General features: G+C 36.0%; 1 long non-coding RNA gene across 1 annotated transcript; it reads left to right on the top strand.

Annotated features, from left to right (window-relative positions):
* Positions 1-611: 611 nt before the first annotated feature.
* LOC131403894 (uncharacterized) lies at positions 612-20,445 on the top strand. The gene is made up of 4 exons (XR_009219629.1): positions 612-692; positions 9,895-9,958; positions 18,950-19,045; positions 20,283-20,445. It is a non-coding gene; the product is annotated as an uncharacterized LOC131403894 (long non-coding RNA).
* The last annotated feature ends 235 nt before the right edge of the window (positions 20,446-20,680 follow it).

The following is a 20,680-nucleotide window of genomic DNA, read 5'->3' as shown; positions in this document are numbered from 1 at the left end:
CTGTTGGTTGGAGCCTACCTCCAAGTGCAAGCTTTGAGTTTATAAGAATGGGTACCTATAGCTGTCGAAAAGGCAGGAGGAAAATTAGATTCCAGGAGTAATAGACCCAAGACTCCTGGTTTATTCAACATGGGACTGGCTCGTTGCAGAACTGAGAAATACCTTTTTATCTCTCAAGTTTTAGGCTTATTTAACATTTCATATGGCTATTTTAGATTCCAAATATTATTATCTAGTATAAAAGAGTGCTTTATGTTTTTCTTAATTCTTAAGATGCACAGTAGTCATGAACAGTAATAAGTGTATCATTGAAGAATTATCGTTGGAGCATTGATAGGATTTAAATTCTGTATCTGTACGGTATAATATTAGGTTCTCATTTTAAGCTTTATATTTGAAAAGCCGGGTATAGCAGAATATTAATAGTAATGTAATAATCACAAGAGTTTCAACATGGTAAAAAAGTGCTAGTAGGCAAGTATGTATTTGGTTTTCAAACGGTATCTAATTGTTCTTATCAGTATCGAAAGATCCTGTTACTGCATGTGTCCTTATGTTTTATTTCGTTTCTTTTAGGTCTCTTTTATTCAAAACCTTGTATTTTGTGTAGAAAGAGTTTAACGTGTGCCTGATTTTGGTGTCTGGGAAAGAGGAAGCAAATATAATAATGGCAGCACAGAGCTACATTCGAGGTAATTTGTTTATTTCTAAGGGTTTTTTTTTTTAATTTAAATGTGTGGAATTTGAATATGAATAAAAATCAAAAGTATTAGATGGGAACTGTGGTTTCTATGTTAATTTCATCTCTTTTTTTTTTTTTCTATGTGATGCAGATGAAATTCACTTAAAATTAAACCAGAAGAGTCTGCTCTCAGTGCCGATAAACAGATGCAGGAAAGGAGCAGGGTGTCTTTCCCAGCCTCCCGTGGTGTTGGTACATGCATATCAGCCTCCAGTCCACGGCTTGGCCTTGCTGCTCAGCCAAGTCATTTTCTTTTTCCTCTTTACAATGACACTCTTTGAAAGATCAAGGAAATTAAAATTGCCAAACACCTATGTATATACATTGCATGTAAAATTCCCTTCCATGTTATAGAGCTGATTTTTGTCCTAATCAGAGATACTTATACTCTTCATATAAAACTTAACATTCATTGTTTTCTCTGAGAGGTGTGGTCACCATCTTGAGCTGTGGTTTAGGGGGTTTGAATAAACAAGAATAGTTGATAACTTATGTTAGTAGTTTGTGAATTTCCTTTACTCTTTAGGGTGAGGGAAATAGCTTTAATGACTGATTGCACCTTTCAGATGTTGTAAATTTTTGCCCAGGAGGTCATCTTTTAACTAAAAAGTGTAGCTCAATGAGTCCTATCCATTTCACACTAAAAGATTTAAGAATTTAAAGGTGATTAACTATAGGTCAGTTTACATCATTGAGACTTGAAGTAGAGAAACAGTTTAAGAAACACTGGTTAAGAGGAATCCACAGCTGTATATTTTTTTGGGTAGAAGAACTAATCACACAGAAAACTAAGCCAATATAAGATATAAACTAAGATATAGAAACTGGCTCCAGATCTCTAGCTGTGTATCATCTCCATGCCTCAGTTTCTTCATCTATAAAATGAAGATAATAATAGTTTCTACTTTATAAAGTTGTTATAATGATTGAGTTAATATATATGTAAAGCATTTGAATACCTGGCATAAGTGAGCACTAGAATACAAGTGTACTCACACATTTAAGAATATTTTAATAACAAAGATTGAAACAAAAAGGACTTCAGTTAACTCTGGGTTAACTAAAATACAAACATTTTTCTGTAAGTTTTATGATTCATATGAGGCATTTTTATAGTGCACAGCAGAATAGTAACAATCAGTGAAGAAGTCAGTGAAGTGGAGAAATAATTTGTGGGAAAGTTCAGTTCAGACATTAAACAAATTCTGGCAAATATTAAAAATAGGAAGATAATGTTATATTTCAGCCATAATCCAAATTAAGTTCTCAACATTTTCCAGATTATCAAATTACAAGAAAGAAAGTGGATTTGATTAGAAAAGGTGATTTTTAAAAATTTACCTTTCTAGCATTTATGATTTATCAGACCTTTTATCTGCGTTTTAATAACCGTTTGATACATGCCAATGTTATCCCACTGACATTATTTTCAGTATAAAATATTTGGAGTAGCATTTTTTCTGTTTATAAAAAGTGTAGTAAATTCAGAAAGAACCTTGGGTGAAAGATACCATCCTAGAAAGTGAAGGTGTTGGAAGGTTTCTAGTGAAAAAACAGGCTCCAACTTGTTTTCTTGTAACTAAGGTGCTAATCTTTAATTGAACCATTAAGGATTTTATTTCAAGGCTTGGAAGATCATTATATGATGTTCTTTGCTACCTTTTGCATGCAAAATTAATCTTAATTGTAGCAGGCCAATTCTATTCAAATGGATGGGTAATGAAGTTTGCCATTAGGTTTGGATGACGGGTTTTATACATTTAACATTGATCTTTTAATTTTCTATGGTATAACACTTTACAATTCTCCATAAGAATTCTAAACATTTTTTTCAAATGTGTCTGACCTCAGATCTCCACAAGCCTTCTTGGATGTGTCACCTCTGGTGCCAAAAGGGTCTATTTTGACACTGCAGGCGGACTTGGCACTGACGGACGCAGCGATAGCGGTAGTCGTGGGAGGCCAGTATCTTTCTGTGCTCAGGCCTGGGTAGTGGAATGTGGAGCTGCTGCTTAGCCTGTTGCTGCTGTAAGACATCCCAGAACTGTCTGTGCCTGGTTGGATCTGATCCTTACTGCTTAGTGCAATACCCTGTTATCTCCTTAAGCTGTCCTCCTCATTTCAGACAGCCTGAAGTAGTCTACAGTAACTCTTGCTGTAAGTACCCACACCACCCTTTTTGCCTTCTGGCTTTCTTTGCCGTTCTCCCTCTAGCTGTGTACTATACGGTCCTCCTTAGCAGGAGTCAGAGAAGAGACAGAGCACAATCTGACTGTTGCCTTGGTGCTCACTAGGGCCTTGGCCAAAGCGACTGGCTTGGTGAATGTTCCTTTCTTCCCTTATCACACTGGGCACATCCCTTCTAAGCTGCAACTTGATCAAAGAAGGTTACCACCCCTAGGCCCCCAAAAGGCACACATAGTATTCCGAAGTCAGAGCCTCCCTTTTCAGCATCCATTCTCAGTGGTCCTTTAATAATTGCAATCTGTGGCACTGTCCAGTTACAGAATATATTTTATTTAGGTCGGGCAGGGAACATTATTGCCTTTTATACGGGAAGAAACTAAGGTTTAGAAGGTTTAGCGATCTCCCCCCGACCCTGCCTTTAAATGATACACCCCAGTAAGTAGTAGAATCAGAACTGGATTCCAGGTGATTGGCCTCCAAGTCCAAAGTTGTTTCTGCTCTTTCACGTTGTATTTTCAAGTCTTAAAAAGTTTTTCTAAAGTTTGAAAGAACAGTAGGGTATATGCTCTTGGTGAAACTGTTATAAGTTTCAAGTATATCTTTGTTTAGTAATCAGTACAGCTTGATTCAGCTTAATGCTTTGATCAGACCCTTCCTGATCTGCCCTTTTCAGCCCCAGGTTTGCTGGTATCCCTTTTAGTCCAAGTTTTTGAATTATTTAGTATTTCTTAGATAAACCCTAGAATTTTTTTCTGAAAGGTGATCTCTTTACATTTATCTGAACCGCATTCTAGCAGCTGCCTCACCCTTTTCAGGGCTTTAGGAAAAGGATCCATTGCTCTAGGCTCACTATGATTTTCTTGAAATGTTTCCTAAGCAAGTGTTCCCTGCTTTCCTGGTTTTTCTGTTGACTTGACTTTCCTCAAGTGACATGCTCCTTTCAGTTTCTCCCAGGGTGTCTGGAACTGTGTCAGCTAATTCTCCTCTTTTCTCTTGTTCAGTCTCTAACAAATGCCTATGTATTTTAAAATCCTATATTATTTGATTTAATTACATTTTCCTCCATATATCTTTTTGGTACCTATTTATTGTAGCACTAATTCTTAACCCCCAGAATTACGTATCCAAGTAGTCTTCTCAGCTGCTCCAAGTTGAATTAAAGTATTTTAATCTTTATATTTCCCCTTCCTCATTTATGTGAGGATATTCCTACACCTTGGGACTACCTTTAAACCAAAATTCTTTGTTTTGGAGAAGAGATGAGTCATCTATAAGATGTGAATTGAACCTTCACCAAGACTAACTTTGAATTTTTTGGCTGTTGGGAAGAAAAAGGAAAATTGTACTTAATAACTTAGTAATGTGGATATCTGCCCAAATAGAAAGAAAAGTTTTTGAAACATTAACTCCTAAATAGAACTTTCTATTTAATAGCATAATTTCCTTTTTTACTTTGTTAAATCTAATATTTGCGGTACAAAGAAGACTGTAGAAGCAAAGAGAATTTAGAAATTTAGATCTGATTTTTCAGTTTTTTTTTTTTTTCATGGTTTTATGTTCTATTCGCTTGGCTTTTCCAATAAAGAAAGCCATCACTAAAATATCAGATAAGTAACCATCATATCACCACTTTACTCAGTTTAAGATGTTTTTAGTGACCATTTTATTCCACACAGTGCTTGTTATTTAAAGTAACTACTTAATCTTCTTAAATCATTTTTGATGTTCCAGTCATTGAACTATGATAGAAGCAACTATCCCTCCGTTCTGCTTCATTTTATGTATTTTTGCTGTACTGAACAATTCATCAGCACCCATTAAAACTATAGTCCTGTCAAGTTCTTGCTGTTTCAGGGGATATGATTGGGTGGCTCAGGGAACTAAAGCATAGTGTTAATGAGCAGGAGGATGTGAATTTAGTTCTCATGCTTGTCAATGAATTTTTTGGATTCTGTGGTGGGTTGTCAATCACTGAGTCCAAACCCATCATCTTTTCTAGAAAAGCTTTGAAATATGCAACAAACCACTTTTATTACAAACTATCTCCCAAGCGAACATCACTTCATTTTAGCCCTGTTAAATGAATGTTGAGGTAACACTTTTCAAGACCAGATTGGTGAATGTTCTACTGGTAGTATTCACCTAATATTAATATATTCAATAACTAATTATAGAGTAATTTAATTTTCTGAGAATGTCTTGTGCTAGTAAAATATTTTTAACTCTTACAACAGTATGTATTATATTTGACAGTAAAATGTAAGATCACATTAGGAGTATGTTTGAGTTTCTAAATAGCTTGCTGTAGCCAGAGATTTAAATAACCAGTGGATAATAAAGTAACATATTTGTGAATTTCAGTTAAGTCCAATTATTTAACCAATTGCATTGGGAAAGAAAGTTAAAAGAGAAAGAGTTCCACATTTACTCTAGTCCAGGTACAGTGTTTGTTTTTTTTTGTAATGCTTTATTTAGAAGACAATTTCAAAATTCATCCTTTAGCTGTCTTGTTAAAGACAAAACCTTGAGTTAGCTACATCGTGTATCTCCTCCAGTGCAGTATTTCTTTTGGATATTTGCCTTTTGAATAATTTATTTATTCTCGCTTCTCAAAATACTACAAACAGTCTTCATAACACATGTACGTCACACTGTAAGTGGAGGTTTTCTGGTATTACTCAGTTAAATGCATGTAAATGTTTGTGCGTTGGGGACTATAAGGGAACTCCTAGGACATCAGGAACACATTCTTAAGCAAGAACACCAGTTGACGATGGATGTTTTTGCATGAACTGTCAGAATAGATGACCCCTAGGGGCTCTCCTAACCCTTAGGTTCCAGGAGTCTAGAATTCTTATGCAGGTACTATTTGGTTTCCATTTGGAGCATGCAAGGCTGAGTATGATTGGCCTACTTATTCTGGGTACGTGATAGAATTAGGAACCTGACTTAGGTTCTTTTCTGGTTACCTATTGTTGCCAATAAACTACCCCCAAATTAGAGGCATAAAACAACAACAATATTTTATTAGTATTAACTCTCATAGTTCTGAGGGTTGCTGGGCTAAGCTAGGTGGTTCCTGCTCAGGGTCTTTTATGCATTTTCCGTCAGTTGTGGGTGGGGTTGGAATCAGCTTGATGGCTTCCTCACTCAGGTATCGGAATGTTGACTGGAACCTTGGCAGGAGCTGTCTGCCACAAGACTTATATGAAGTTTTTTCATATAGACTTCCTCACAACATGGTGGCTGGGTTCCAAGGTCCAGCGTCACAAAAGAGAGGGCCAGGTGGGGGCTGTATTGCCTTTTATGACCTAGCTTTAGAGGTCATGCAGTATAACTTCCACCACATTCTATTTGTTAGAGTCAGTAAGACCAGGCCATATTCTAGTGAGGGGAATAAGAGTCCACCTCTTGATGGGAAGACTGTCAAAGAATTTGCAGACATGTTTTAAACTGGCACATATTTTTCGCTTGGACTTTATTCCTTCAGGTTCTAGGCCTTGTCATTTCTCTGTTTTCTTTTTCCTACCTTCCTGTGGGTTCTTCAGCATTTTTTAGAATTGCGTATTGATTTATCTGTAATGATTTTGAAGGTATCTTTTTGTATAGCTTTTTAGCGATTGCTCTAGGTATTACATTATATATATAAACTGAGTGTACCGCGGTCATTATTTCACCCACTGGAGGCAAATATAGAAGTCTTACCTCCATTTATGTCTTGTTACGCTCCCCCATTTATATTATAGTTATCATAAATATTTTTCCCACATGCATTTAGAACCCACAGTGTTACAACTGTTGCTGTAATTGTCAAACATAATTTATAAAACTCAAGAGGAGAAGAAAAGCCTATCGTGTGTACCCATATTTTTGCTTACTATATTTTTTCTTCCTTTTTGATTGTTCCAAGGTTGATTGGTTGGTTGGTTGCTTGCAATCATTTTGTTTTGAGAATTTACTTTAGTCATACTTTTAGGGTAGATCTACTGGTGACAGATTTCTTATTTTTCTTTCATCTGGGAATGTCTTGTGTAAATAAATAAACAAATAGGATATATTTACTGGTATAAGATTCTGGGTTGACAGTTCTTCTGTTTCAATGCTTGAAAACACTTGCGCCACATCCTTTTAGCCTTCATGGTTTTTGGTAAGCAATTCATTGTCATTCCGTTGTTTTTCCCCTATAGGTAAAATGTTGTCCATGGCTACTTTAAAGATTTTTTCTTTGTCTTTAGTTTTCAAAAGTTTTGATGTGCCTAGCATGGATATATTTATTTTATTCTGATTGAGTTTCACTCGCTGCTTGAATCTGTAGCTTTTTGTTTCTTGCAAATTGGGAAGTTGTCTGCCATTATTTCAAGTACTTTTTTTTTTAGCTCTGCCCTTTTTCTTCTCTCCTTGAGGGAGTCCAATGACATGAATGTTAGATCTTTTGTTATAGCCCCAAAGGTCCCTGAAGCTCTCTTCGTTTTTTTTTTCTAGTCAATTTTTTTCTCTTTTGTTCTGATTGGATAATTTCTATTGTTTTATCTTCCAATTTGGTTATTGTTTCCCCTTTCTCCCCCATTCTGCCATTGATCCTGTCCACTGAGCTTTTAATTTTTATTATTGTAATTTTTCACTTGTAAAAACTTTGTTTACACTTTTCTGTTTCTTAGCTGAGGCTTTCTATCTTTTCACTTGTTTCAATCATATTTATAATTGCTCATTGAAGAATTTTTATTATGGCTGTTTTAAAATCTTTGTTAGATAATTTTAACATTGCTTTCGTCTCAGTGTTAGCATCTATTGATTGTCCTTTTTCATTCAGTTTGGCTGGGTCTGGTTCTAGACATGATCAGTGATTTTTGATTGAAATGTGGACATTTTGAGTATTATGTTGTAACACCCTGAATCTTATTTTAACTTTCTATTTTAGCTATATTTTTTTGGCACCACTCTGCCAGGGGAAGGGGGCAGGGTCATCACCTCATTACTGCTGGGTAGGAATGTAAGTCTAGGTTTTTCTTTGATATCCAAGATGGAGACTCTTCATTGTTGCTGGGTCCAGTTGGGATGCCTAGTTCCCCAGTAGGCCTCCACTGATACCTCCTTGGCTAGGAAGGATAGGAGTGCCTCATTACTCATTCCCAGTTGGCCTCTACTTATGGAACAGGGAGAGGATATGGCCTCTTTGCAGCTGGGCATTAGTGAAAGTACTGACTCTCCATTGGACCTCCTCTGATGCCATCCCAGCAGGAAGGGTAGGTTCACCTCATTACTGGCAAGCAGGTGTGGAAGTCTAGGCTTTCCGTGTGTTCTCCACTGACGCTGAAGTGTGAGGGGGGAGACTTCTTAACACTCATTGGTAATGAAAGTCTTGGCTTCCTTCTTGGACTTCTCTGACACCACACGGCAGCTGAGAGGGTTGCAGGTTGGGTGCAGTTCCTTATTATAGACTCAATGTAGAAGTCTAGGTTCCCCACTAGCCTTTACAGGAGTGAGTGGGGGTAGGGCCACAGTTTTCTTTTCTTGAGTGGTTCTTCTCTAAATTTTAAACTGTCTAAATTTTGAGTGGTTGTTGTCTATTGTGTTTTGCTAGGCTATCCTTTTCCTGGTCCTTTAGCTAGAGAGAGCAGGCTTTTGTTGGGGCTTTTTTTAATACACCTACTGGCATTTCCTGGTTTTTGGCTTCTTTAGCTCTAAGTCTGGTATATTGGAGGCAAAAAGGAAACTCAGGGAACTTACCAAGTGTTGTTCCTAGAATCCTAAGGCTCCTAGCCAGTCTGCCTTTCCATCTTTCTGAGGCTTTTTATTTTTGTTATGTGATGTCCAGGGTTTTTTGTTGTACTTAGTGAGAGAAATAGGGAAACTTATGTCTACTCCACTTCCCCATCCATGTATTTTAAAAGGTTTCCCACCTATTTACTATCCTGTATTAAAAGTAATGCATACTTGAGAACATTTCATGTAAACAACCCATTGAAAATGTAGATAATGATGATTCGAATAGCTTAGAACAGTGGTTCTCAAATTTAAAGTGCATTTAACCCCCTGGGGGGCTTTTTAACACTGATTGTTGGGCCCCACTCCTGGAGAGGAGTGAGAATTGGCATTTCTAACAAGTTTCCAGATAATGCTACTGCTCTGGGGACCACACTTTGATAATCACTCCTTTAGAGAAATGCTGAAATGATGACTGATCATTAATTTTAAATGATATTAATAGCATATGCATTTGCTTTTAATAAAAACAGAAAAAATGCAATAAGTAAAATAAACTGGATATTAGATCTAAAATATTTAAATGTTATTTATAAGATGACAGTCATATTTTTAATGAAATTTGTCTTCCCATTTTCCAGCACTATTGTATGTGGCATTTGAGAGGGCAAAGGAGTACGTATTTTATTATAAACAGAACAATATAGCAAAAAATGAGAGGTATGATGATCAGTTGTTTTGTGAGCATAAAGTAATGCCTATTTTATTGGACTCTAAGCAAAGAGTATTTGAATGGGTATATTAAACCCCACTCCGTGGTAAGTGTATGATGTGCAAGAACTTTTTTTAAGGCTCAGAGTTGATATCAGAAAAGCTCTTTTACATTGATCTGAGCTAATGATGCGCAACCTTGTTATTACTGTGCACATATTATAATATACCTTCCTCTAAAGTTCATCTTTTTTTTTCTTGAGTTAGTGAATATAAATGATACTGGAATTAAAACTACTCCCATCAATAGTATGACCATTTGCCTAGATCAAGGTGAACTTAGAAATATTTTTCCCAGAAGATCACTAACTATAAAAAAGAGAAATTAAAATAGTGAAATGTCAGACTGCGATCTCTTAGACATTATTCTTCCTACAGAAGTTGTTCTAAGTTTTAATAAAGAAACTTACTTGTGAATATTCATCAGATAATGGTTCTTATTTTGTAGCCAGATATATTAGAGTTATAAAGTATTTCCTTTTCTCTTTTAGCTCTGTTGGCTTAGCAAAAGCAGCTCTAGAAGCAATTAATGGATTCAACCTCTTTGGCAACCAGGTAAAAAAAACAGCAATAGTAACAATAAACTGTGATTGTTTATTTGAATTATGTTTTTAATTAATTTGGCCATTCATTAACCAAGTTGTTCCTTATGATCAGAGAATGTCTGAAATTTATGTGGCAGACCATGGTTGAACAGACTTTCCTTTGAATATGATTTGCCGGTTAAATTTTAGTTTTCTAACTAAAAAACATTGCTTAATTAGAAAAAAAAAAAAAATCTCTTCATAAAGAATTCTCATTGTCTTTGTTCCCTAGCTTTTTCCTCAGGTCTCTTGTTGAGCTTTCACAGTTTTAAATATTCCTAGCCTTATATATCATATATTTTCCATATTAGTTCTCATGTTGGTTTCAACTTAATGTAAATCTTATGTAGAGGGGAATTTGTGTAATATGTGCAGCCAAAGAATTGGAAATTTTAATCCTAGCTTAACCCTCAACTGGCTGTAATTATATGTCTAAATCTCATTTTCTTCGGGATAAAAGAGAAATCCTAAGGGTTGCCTTAAATTTTCTTAAAACAAGATCTTTAACAAGTTTCTGCACCCAATCAAGTGACCGTGGATTGAGTTGTCAATGAAAGGGAATAAAATGTAGGAATACAGGTTATTACTCTGGATCAAGAACTAGGCTAATTGTCTTTAGCAATTTTTGTAAAGATTCTTAAGATGGGAGGGCAAAGGCGGTTTCCAGCTGATATTATAATTAACCTTAAGTTATTAAAATGCTTGGTGGTCTAGTGGTTAAGATTCAGCACTCTCGTTGCTGTGGTCTGAGTTCGTTTCCTGGTCAGGGAACCTCACCACCCATCTGTTGGTTGTTATACTGTGGCAGCCATGTGTTGCTGTGATGCTGAAAGCTATGCCACTGGTATGTCAAATACCAGCAGGGTCACCCGTGGTGGACAGGTTTCAGGGAAGCTTCCAGACCAAGGCAGACTAGGAAGAAGGACATGACCACACATTTCTGAAAAAATTGGCCATGAAAACCCTATGAATAGCATTGGAGCATTATCTGATACAGCACCAGAAGGTGAGAGGATGGAGCAAAAAGACCAGGCGGGGTTCTGCTCTTTGGTACACAGGGTCACTAGGGGTCGGAACGGACTTGATGGCACTAAAAACAACAACCAATTAAAATGCCGAGTCAGTAAAAATACATTTTAGAAAGTTATGCAGATATGCAAAAGGTAACATGGTTTTTGTTATGGCAATTGTAATACTATGTACCCGAAGTCTTGAATTTAAGAAAGTTTTAAGTTGAAGTGTTATAGTACAACTGCCTCTCTTTCACTCCCTACATCCACAAACTCACTTCTGTTCTCACTCTAACTTCCTCTTGGAGGATGGACTCTGCTTACATCCAGGACATGAAGAATGAAGAATGAACATAGACATGAACGGATTGGGAAGAGGGGAGCAGCACCTTATTTTGGGTGCCCAAGACTAAATCGCCCACTTCCCACACTCTTCCTCCTCTCTCAAGACCTCTGGCTGGAGAAATGGAGAGATCAGAGCTCATGGGGGTTTGAGGGGTGTGAGCCTATCGAAATCATGATTATTAATATTATGCCTCTCCTGGAGATTCTTGGTGCCTCTGGCACTGATCTCTTGGCTTATGTCAACATTTCTTTCTCACTGGAAGAGTCAACATACTCATGGAAGTCCCACATGTATCCTTCAGTACTTCTCATTTCCTTTTCACCCTTGCCTCACTCTCAGTACATTCATTTAAATTAGTGTGTACGTGTGTATGTATGAATTTGTGTGTGTATATGTGTGTGTGTATGTCTGTGTTTGTGTTTGTGTATGTATATAGGTATATTAGATAGATAGGTAGGTGGGAAGGAAGGAAGGAGTATGGCATAAAGGTATAAAGGCATAAACATGGCATAAAGGTATGGCATTGTAGCATTATTTACGATGGCCAAGATATGGAAACAACCTAAGTGTCCATCGATGGATGGATGAATGGATAAAGAAAATGTGGTAAATATATATACAATCATGTGGCGCATTGCGATGTTTTGGTCAACAATGGACTGCATATATGATGGTGGTCCCATAAGATTAGTACCATGTAGCATAGGTGTGTAGTAGGCTATACAATCTAGGTTTGTGTAAGTACACTCTGTGATAGTCACACAATGATGAACAGCATACAGTGTGCCTAAAAGCACATTTCTCAGAACATATCCCCATCATCAAGTGATGCATGACTATACAATGGAACATTATTTAGCTATGAAAAAGAATGAAATCTTGACATTTGTGACAACATAGATGAACCTTGAGGGCGTTATGCTAAGTGAAATAAGTCAGACAGAGAAAGACAAATAGCATATGATCTCACTTATATGTGGAATCTAAAACAACAAAACACCAAGCACATATATACAGAGAACAGATTGGTGGATGCCAGAGGTCGGGGGTGGAGGGTGGGTGAAATAGGAGAAGGGGGTCAAAAGGCACAAACTTCCAGTTATAACATAAGTCATGGGGATGTAATGTGTATCATGGTGACTATAGTTAATAATACTGTATTGCATATTCGAAAATTGCTAAGAGTAGATCTTAAAAGTTCTCTTCACAAGAAAGAAAATTTTTGTAACTATGTACGGTGATGGATGTTAACTAGACTTATTGTGGTGATCATATTGCAGTATATACAAATATTGAGTCATTATGTTGTACACCTGAATCTAATATAATGTTATACGTCAATTATACCTCAATTAAAAAAAAAAGAATGGCATTGTATTTGGAGTCAGGAGACTCACTGTACGCTCTGTACTCCCACTAGTGAGTTCTGTGACATTGGCTAGTTGTTTACCTGTCTCGGCTTCCTCAACTAAAAAAATAGAGATAATGATACTAGGACCTAACTCAGAAGGTTTTCATGCAAATAAAAAGCTTAGTATAGTGCTTGGCAAAGATTAAACCCTCAATAAATATTATCTCTTGTTATTGTTAATGAAGTACTGGTAATGTTAAAGAACGGAAATGAAGAGATTGGACTGAAAAGCTTCTAGAGAGTATTTCAAGGAGACTTAGAGGAGTCATGGACTAAATCAATAGTGTTACAGCAGCAGTCTGGAAAGATACAGGTCTTGCTCTTCTGCCTTCCATGGCATACCAAGTAGTGTGCTGAATGGAGTTTTGTGTCTAGGTTGGACATTATAAGGTATTGGTCAGCTCTTTTTTGCAATCGTGCCATCTCCTTTGATGTCCCTGAGTCTTAGTGTATGTTGCTTATGTGTCTGGTATATATACTACATATATGCCTCCACCTACATAGAAGCCCACACGTATACATGCTACCTTTCCTAACTACCCATGTTTCAGGGCTCTGTCTTCAGCCTACTTTTCCCAGGAAGCTTTCATAGATCTCTTAGCCATAACTCTAAAAGCACTGAATTGCTCTACTATACTTTCTGATTCTGAGTTATAAATATACTGCTAGAATTGTTCCTCAGCCATAATGTCTCAGTCTTGGCTGCACAGTGGAATTATTTGCAATACTGATTGCTGGGCTCTACCCCTGGAGATTCTGATTTAATTGGTCTAGGGGGAGACCTTGGCCTTGAGATGTTTCCAACTGCCCAGGAATTGTAATGTTCAGCCAAGGATGAGAACGACTGCTCTAAGCAGAGTTAATATTGACCTTGGTTAGCTCATGTCCATTCCCAGCAGAGCTGTGTGCCAAATGTTTGCCGAGTTGACTATTCGTTGAGTATTTTGGATGGAAATATAGACAAATAATGTCTTATTCCTTTAGCCACATAGATGTCACATGTTGCAAGTGGAGCTCTCCATGTTCCTTTTTTTTGGATAATATCAAACAGTATCCTAGTTTTACCAATTCCCTTTCATTTTTGTTTCTGATGTGGAGAATTACAGAAACCTGACTTTGTTAATGTTAAAATTCCCACCTCTACAGCAAAGTTAAAAATATACCTGCTAAATAGTAGCACATTTAAGAGTGCATATGATCTTTTCAGTGTTTAATCATTTTATCATATTGCTCCATGTCCTTCAATGGGCTGTGGTCTAATTAGAAGTCAGTGGCTGGGAAAAGAACTGATGTAACAAAGAAATGTTTTTATTCAAATGAAAACCTATAGAAACCTCCTCAAGATTTGAGGGATTTCAGATCAGATGAATATTCTCAGCTATTTCCAAAAACTGTTGATGTAGTGTTTTAGAAGACCTGATCATGTGTCTTTAACTAAATTAATTTAGAGCTTTGAAAAAGTACACCTATTGATCGCAACTCAGACAATCTTAGATCTTTGGAGCTGGAAGGGCCCTTCTCTCAAAATGAGTGGTCACAGAGTTGAGGTGGCTTTTCACTGGTCATGCAACAAAGAGGCAGAACAGGAATTAAACCAAAGCCACTTGGTAATGAATCTGGAATATCAACTATTAGTACAGGAAATCTTAAATCTTGAATGCTTTCTACCTTTAGAGGTGAGAACTGTGCATTTGCGTTTGAAAACTTTTAAGCCATTTTCTTCTTTTTTAAAAAATTTAATTTTTTTATTGAGGTGTAATCAACATATTAGTTTCAGGTGTACAACATAGTGATTCAGTATTTGTATATATTATGAAATGATCACCATAATAAGTCTAGTTAACATCCAAACCCACACGTAGTTACAAATTTATTTTTCTTGTGGTGAGAACTTTTAAGATCAACTCTCCTAGCAACTTTCAAATATGCGGTACAGTATTGTTAACTGTAGTCACCATGCTGTATATCACGTCCCCATGAGTTATTTATTTTATAACTGGAAGTTTTTACCTTTTGACCACATTATTTTCTTCTTAATTGTTGAACTTCTGAATGAGACATCCACTTGGCAAACAGCGTGAAAGGCTTGCCTTTTGCCCTTTTTGTGCTTCAGTGTATGAGATAAGATAAATGTTAATTTTTATTTTTATGGAAAATTGTTGGGTGGAATAAGCTTTTAGCTTTGATAATGGTTATTATGTGTTCTTACACTTCCTTTCTTCTTTTTTTTAAAATGTCAGACTTGTCTTATTATTCAAGGAAAAAACCTTATCATTTAAATCTTCCCTGTGAAAGCAAGTTATTTTTCTTTGGCAGAAAATATCTAAGAAGAAAATGTGATAAAATGGCCTAATGTCTTTAGTGATAAGTTTATAATAAAGGCTAATTTGGAGCATTTAGAAACATACTCATCAATATGAGAATCACATATTTCATCATACTTTCAAATATGTTCTCTATAAATATAGTGACATATATAATATTTAAGTGATATTTGACACTATTTAAATAATAATTTTTAAATAAATTATAATTCACACTCAGCAAATGTCATAGACATGCTAAGCAACAGTTTTGTGGTTCCTGGGTCTGAGTCTCAGCTCTCCCCTTTCTGAAACCCTAAGAATTACTACTCAGGTTCACCTCGCTCTGTAGTTGGAAAGTTCTTTTAACGCATGTGAGTAGAATCTTCTGTAGAAAAGAGAAGCATGGCTTGTGAGAGGGGCTGCTGGAAGCTACTGTTGGGCCAGTAAGTAAAAGTTGACTATTTACATGCCCATTGCCACCACAGCCATGATGCAGAGGGGTAATTCCCATCAGTAAATATCCTTTCTGTAAGAATCCTGCTCTCCAGGCTCTGCCACGGAGCTCAAGAACAGCTTAATGCTGAACTAGGGAAGAAAGTCTCCTGATGGTAGTTCTGTGGTATGATTTTGCATTCAGAAGAACAGAAATCATGTGTAGTAGATACACTGAGTGGGTTCATCTTGTTTTATGCTTTGATGCTATGTGGCAGCAAGCCTATTAGCTCAGGTTCAGAGAAGTGATTGATGGGGTAAAGAAAGGCCCAGACAATCCTTCAAATCATTTCCCTTTGAATTGAGACTAAAGAGATCAGCAGTGTCTTATGGTCATAGATGTCACCCTTGGCTTTAGGTACCATCTCAAAAGTGTTTGTTGCAGTCATGGAGTCTGAGGTAGATGGTTCAGTGCAGCTCTTCCCCACCATTGGAACTCAAGTCCCCATGACAGTGGTTAGGTTGAATCGTCTTCTAGTGTATTTACTAGAAAGTAGTCATAGAAACTCAGTTTGGGAATACAGTTTGAGCTATCAGTCTTAAAATATGCTCTGTAGATGGAGTCAGGATATGATGGTAGAGTTGTGATAATTTCAGGAAATGGAAGATGAAAATAAAATATACAGCGTTAATCAGATACTTTGGAGTGACATATACATATAAAACATCCTTTCATATTCCTGGTTTTGATTGGAGAAATCACAATACTGACAAATGAGCTGAGGCCAGAATCTAAAAGGTAATGACTAGAGAAATTGCTCATGTTATGCAGAGCATTCAAAGCAATGCAGACATATCAAACTTCCTTTGAAATTTGCAGGCATAAAATTAATGTGTCTGATGATTTAAAGTTGGTGATAATTAATTCCATAAGTAGGGTCTCCTTGATGACTTTCTTAAAAATTTGCTTCTGAAGAGGAATAGGTGCCCATGGTCTTAGGTGAATTTTATGGTGAATTTTATCTTCCTGTGAATCTTGGCCCTATGCCTAAGCATGGTATATTTTTTAAGAGGACAGCCACACAATATAGTTAACTAGCATTTGCTCTCACTGTTAAAATCCAGTAATATTATGAAATTATTTTTCCCTTTGTGCATATTTCTTAGAGGCTGGCAGAGGAAGAAACCTGAACAAATACTTTGATGAATTTAGATAAATAAACCATTTATTCGTGGCCAGAAAATAGAAATTGGCTTGTTTATATTAATCAGATAATGGCAAGAATTGCCAAATTTGCTATTTCACTTCATTATTTATAAATTACACTAGTTAGATTTTATCTTTTAAAAATTCAGTTCAAGGCAGACTGATTTGGCATGCAATTAACTTTATTAATTATGAGCCTAAAGATAAATTATAAGTCCTGTTATTTTGTGTATTCACAGGCTCCCAACATCTCATACCTATTCATTTCTCTGCTGTTTGTTCTAACTACCCTGCCTGCTCCCCTTCCCACAAAAATTCAGATCCTAGCTTTGGTCCTTGCCTTCTCCATGAAGTATCCCAGGTTCCCTATTTTGTTTTTTTTATGTTACCTTTAGAGATTTATTATCATTATTATTCTCTCATCTAAGCCACTCACTTGGTACATAGGCCCATATCTTGGTACATCGTCATGTATTGCCTGCCATGTGCAGTCTTTTTGTTTTGTTTAATATTCATCTGGTTAGGACTGAATATCACCTGGGTCAGCTCCTTGAGAGCAGAGGTCAAGTTCTATCTTGTTTTCCTCAAAGCAGAGAACACATCACTCTGACAGTGGCAGATACCGCATGAAGCTTTGTTGAATTCAATTTTGTCAGTGGATATGAAAACTAGGGAATTTCAAATAATAGAAAGGACAGTTTAGTGTTAATCTGGTTGTAGAATGACAGCCTCACTCATTTCTTCTTCATTTATTAATTTACTCGTCAGAGTTAAAACAGATTTAAGAAATGATATTATGAATGAGAAATCATTCTATTTTTTTTTTTTTGGTGAGGAAGATCAGCCCTGTGCTAACATCTGCCAATCCTCCTCTTTTTTTGCTGAGGAAGACTGGCCCTGGGTTAACATCTGTGCCCGTCTTCCTCCACTTTATATGGGACGCCGCCACAACATGGCTTGCCAAGCGGTGTGTTGGTGCGCGCCCAGGATCCGAACCGACGAACCCCATGCTGCCGCAGCGGAGCGTGCGCGCTTAACCACTTCCACCACCGGGCCGGCCTGAGAAATCATTCTATTTTATGAGCTAATACTCATGTATGTACGTGGGTTAACAGGAAAAATGTACATATAGTGAGTCTGATATTTGGAGGTAGGGCCTAGTACCACTAGACATTGAGTTTCAGTCTAGGTGATTGATTTGAGGTATTTTAGTTTCAGAGTGAATGCGTCTTTGAAGTTGGTGAGAATTAGAATGATAGTTCTCTTCTTCCCTTCCCCATGTGTTTTTCTGAGTATTCTCTTATAATGGAAGCTGTATTTGTATTCCAGTTTCATTCTCTGTGTTTTCAAAATGTTTAGCTCCCCAGTAAAAGAACAAAGCTATGTTTACTTATGGCTATGCTCATAAATACGGAAAGCACTAATGGCTAAATATTAAATTTTTTTTAACTTGGTTAGCAGACCAATTGACATTTTTTGTTACACCTGTCTTTTTGTTCAAGTTTTTTGGCTCTTACTTGAAAGATATTTTTTATTGTGGGAAATTGTATAACTTAGTGGTTAAGGTGTGGGCTTCTGTGTTAGAGACTTGATTTTGAACCCGTGCTCTATTAAACTAAGATTTAGCATCTTTTTCAGTAAAATGGGGATAATAATCCTCTATATATGGGGATTAAATGAGATAATCCATGTGAAGCATAAAGCACAGTGCCTGACACACAGTGAATATTAGCTTTTATTTGCATTTTTATTATTTGAGATTCTCCTGTCTCTATATTTTAATCAAGTAGTTTTTATATCTATAATTCTAGATTGTATCTAAATTTGCTTAGTTTGATCATATAATCAACATTCTTTATTAGGACTGTACAATTCAGATTTTGTGAACTCAAATTGGTTCTTGTTTTATTCCTTGTCAAAAATGTGAGTAAACTATTTGTATTTTTATTAACATGAATATCCTTAATTGATTAGGTATCTTACAATCAATACATTTTGATTTATAAGAAGACTGAGGAGAAATAGGGAAATGTAAAAATAACATTTTTTATGATTATAAAATGAATGTTTATTGCAAGAAATTTGGGAAGTGCTGAAAGTATAAAAAAAGAAAATTAAAATCTTCTGTAATGCCACTCTCAATGCAACCAGTGTTAGTGTTTTTGTGAAATTTCTTACAGTCAAAATGCCCAATGTTCTACAAGTCGTTTTTTCTTAATTTAGGAAATGTTTTTCTCTTTCTTGTTCCAGGGCTGTTCTTGGTCGGTTATATTTGTGGATCTCGATGCTCACAATCGCAATAGGCAAACTTTGTGCTCACTCTTACCCAGAGAATCAAGATCTCATGTGAGATATTTTTATAATAAATTAATAAGAGCTATCGTTTATGATTGTTATGTAATTTTGTTTACTTTTCTAAGAATGTGTTCCAGAATGTTAGAGGTTGCCAGCAGAGAAGAGAAGAGAGAATAGACGTTGCCTCTCACTTGCCTGGTCTGTGGAGGTCTTGTTCAGGAAGTGAGCAGAGCTGTGGACACAGCTGCTTTGTCTTTCGAGTCTTTTGTAGAACAGGAGAAAAGTAGACCTTTTATTTTTTCAGGAGGGAGTAGCAACATTATACCAAAATGAATTTTTTTGTCACAGAATATTAGAAAAATATTTTTCATAATTTATATTCCTTTTGAATAAAATTATTTTTCATGCTTCTTTTCTCTCATTCGAGTCACAATTTTTTTTGGCTGATAAACTTTTATATGCCTATAGTACGCAATTGCGGATTTTTATAGGGGTTATTTATGGCTCTATTCTTAGAAAACACTCAAAATGGAATAATTTAATTATTTAAAAATAACTGTTTTATAGAAGTAATGCAGGATTATGATCAAAGAAAAACAAAACCCACAAATAAGCAAGTAATAATAATATAATATCCACTCGTTATTCCACCACTCAGTTATAATCTTAGGGTGACAACATTTGTGTTTATATGTTTTTATATATTTTTATATACATATATACTTTTCATTTTATAATACTGGGAGAATATTGTTCATAATATTTGATAATCTGGTTCTATGAATGGACATGTTTCCAGATCAATAAATGTTTCTACAATATAAACTTTAATGGCTGCTAATTTACTTATCTAATTGTTGGACATTTAGATTGTTTTGTGTTTTTCACTGATACCAAAAAATTGTTATGAGAAACTAAGTTTTAATGATTAGTTATTGGTGTTAAATTTTTACACACTGCCTTAATTAATATCTTAAAGTTTGAGTCCAGTGTTGAACCTTGAAAATACTCCTTATTGGTGAATAAAGTTTTATCTCCTCTGTAAGCTTCACTAAACCATACCATATAAGCGTCTGTGTGTCCCTTGTAGCACAGCAATCTCACTGTCAGTTAAAGACTTTTATTGACTTATTTATTGACTTATTTCTTATTTACTTACCTTTTATTATCTATTCCTTATTTATTGACTTATTTTTATCGGCTTTTCATCTCCATGATTCTCCTTGGGCTGTGTTGATCATATCACTGCAGGCACTTACAGTCCCTTCTTTTTTTTTATTGCTGCCAGAACACAGATGCTGCCCTGCTCCCCTGCATCACTTATCCTGCATTTGCCCTGGATGATGAAGTTCTGTTTAGCCAGACACTTGATAAAGTGGTTAGAAAATTAAAAGGAAAATATGGATTTAAACGTTTCTTGAGAGATGGATATAGAACATCACTGGAAGATCCCAACATACGCTGCTACAAACCAGCTGAAATGAAGGTATCAAAAACTATTCCATATCAGGGCATAACAGAGTGGTCAAAAGCACCGATTGAGGAGTCAGACTTCTTGGGTTTGACTTCTGGCTCTGCTACTTACTAGCTGTCTGGCCTTGGGCATGTTAATTAACCTCTCTGTGTTAATATTCTTCATTGGTAATATAATAGTACCTACTATTATTGGTCCTATTATTGAGGTTC

The sequence above is a fragment of the Diceros bicornis genome, unplaced genomic scaffold (genome assembly GCF_020826845.1).
Source record: "Diceros bicornis minor isolate mBicDic1 unplaced genomic scaffold, mDicBic1.mat.cur scaffold_95_ctg1, whole genome shotgun sequence".
In the NCBI taxonomy this organism is placed as follows: domain Eukaryota; kingdom Metazoa; phylum Chordata; class Mammalia; order Perissodactyla; family Rhinocerotidae; genus Diceros; species Diceros bicornis.
Note: the sequence above shows the minus strand (reverse complement) of the source record. Positions and strands in the feature narration are given on the sequence as shown.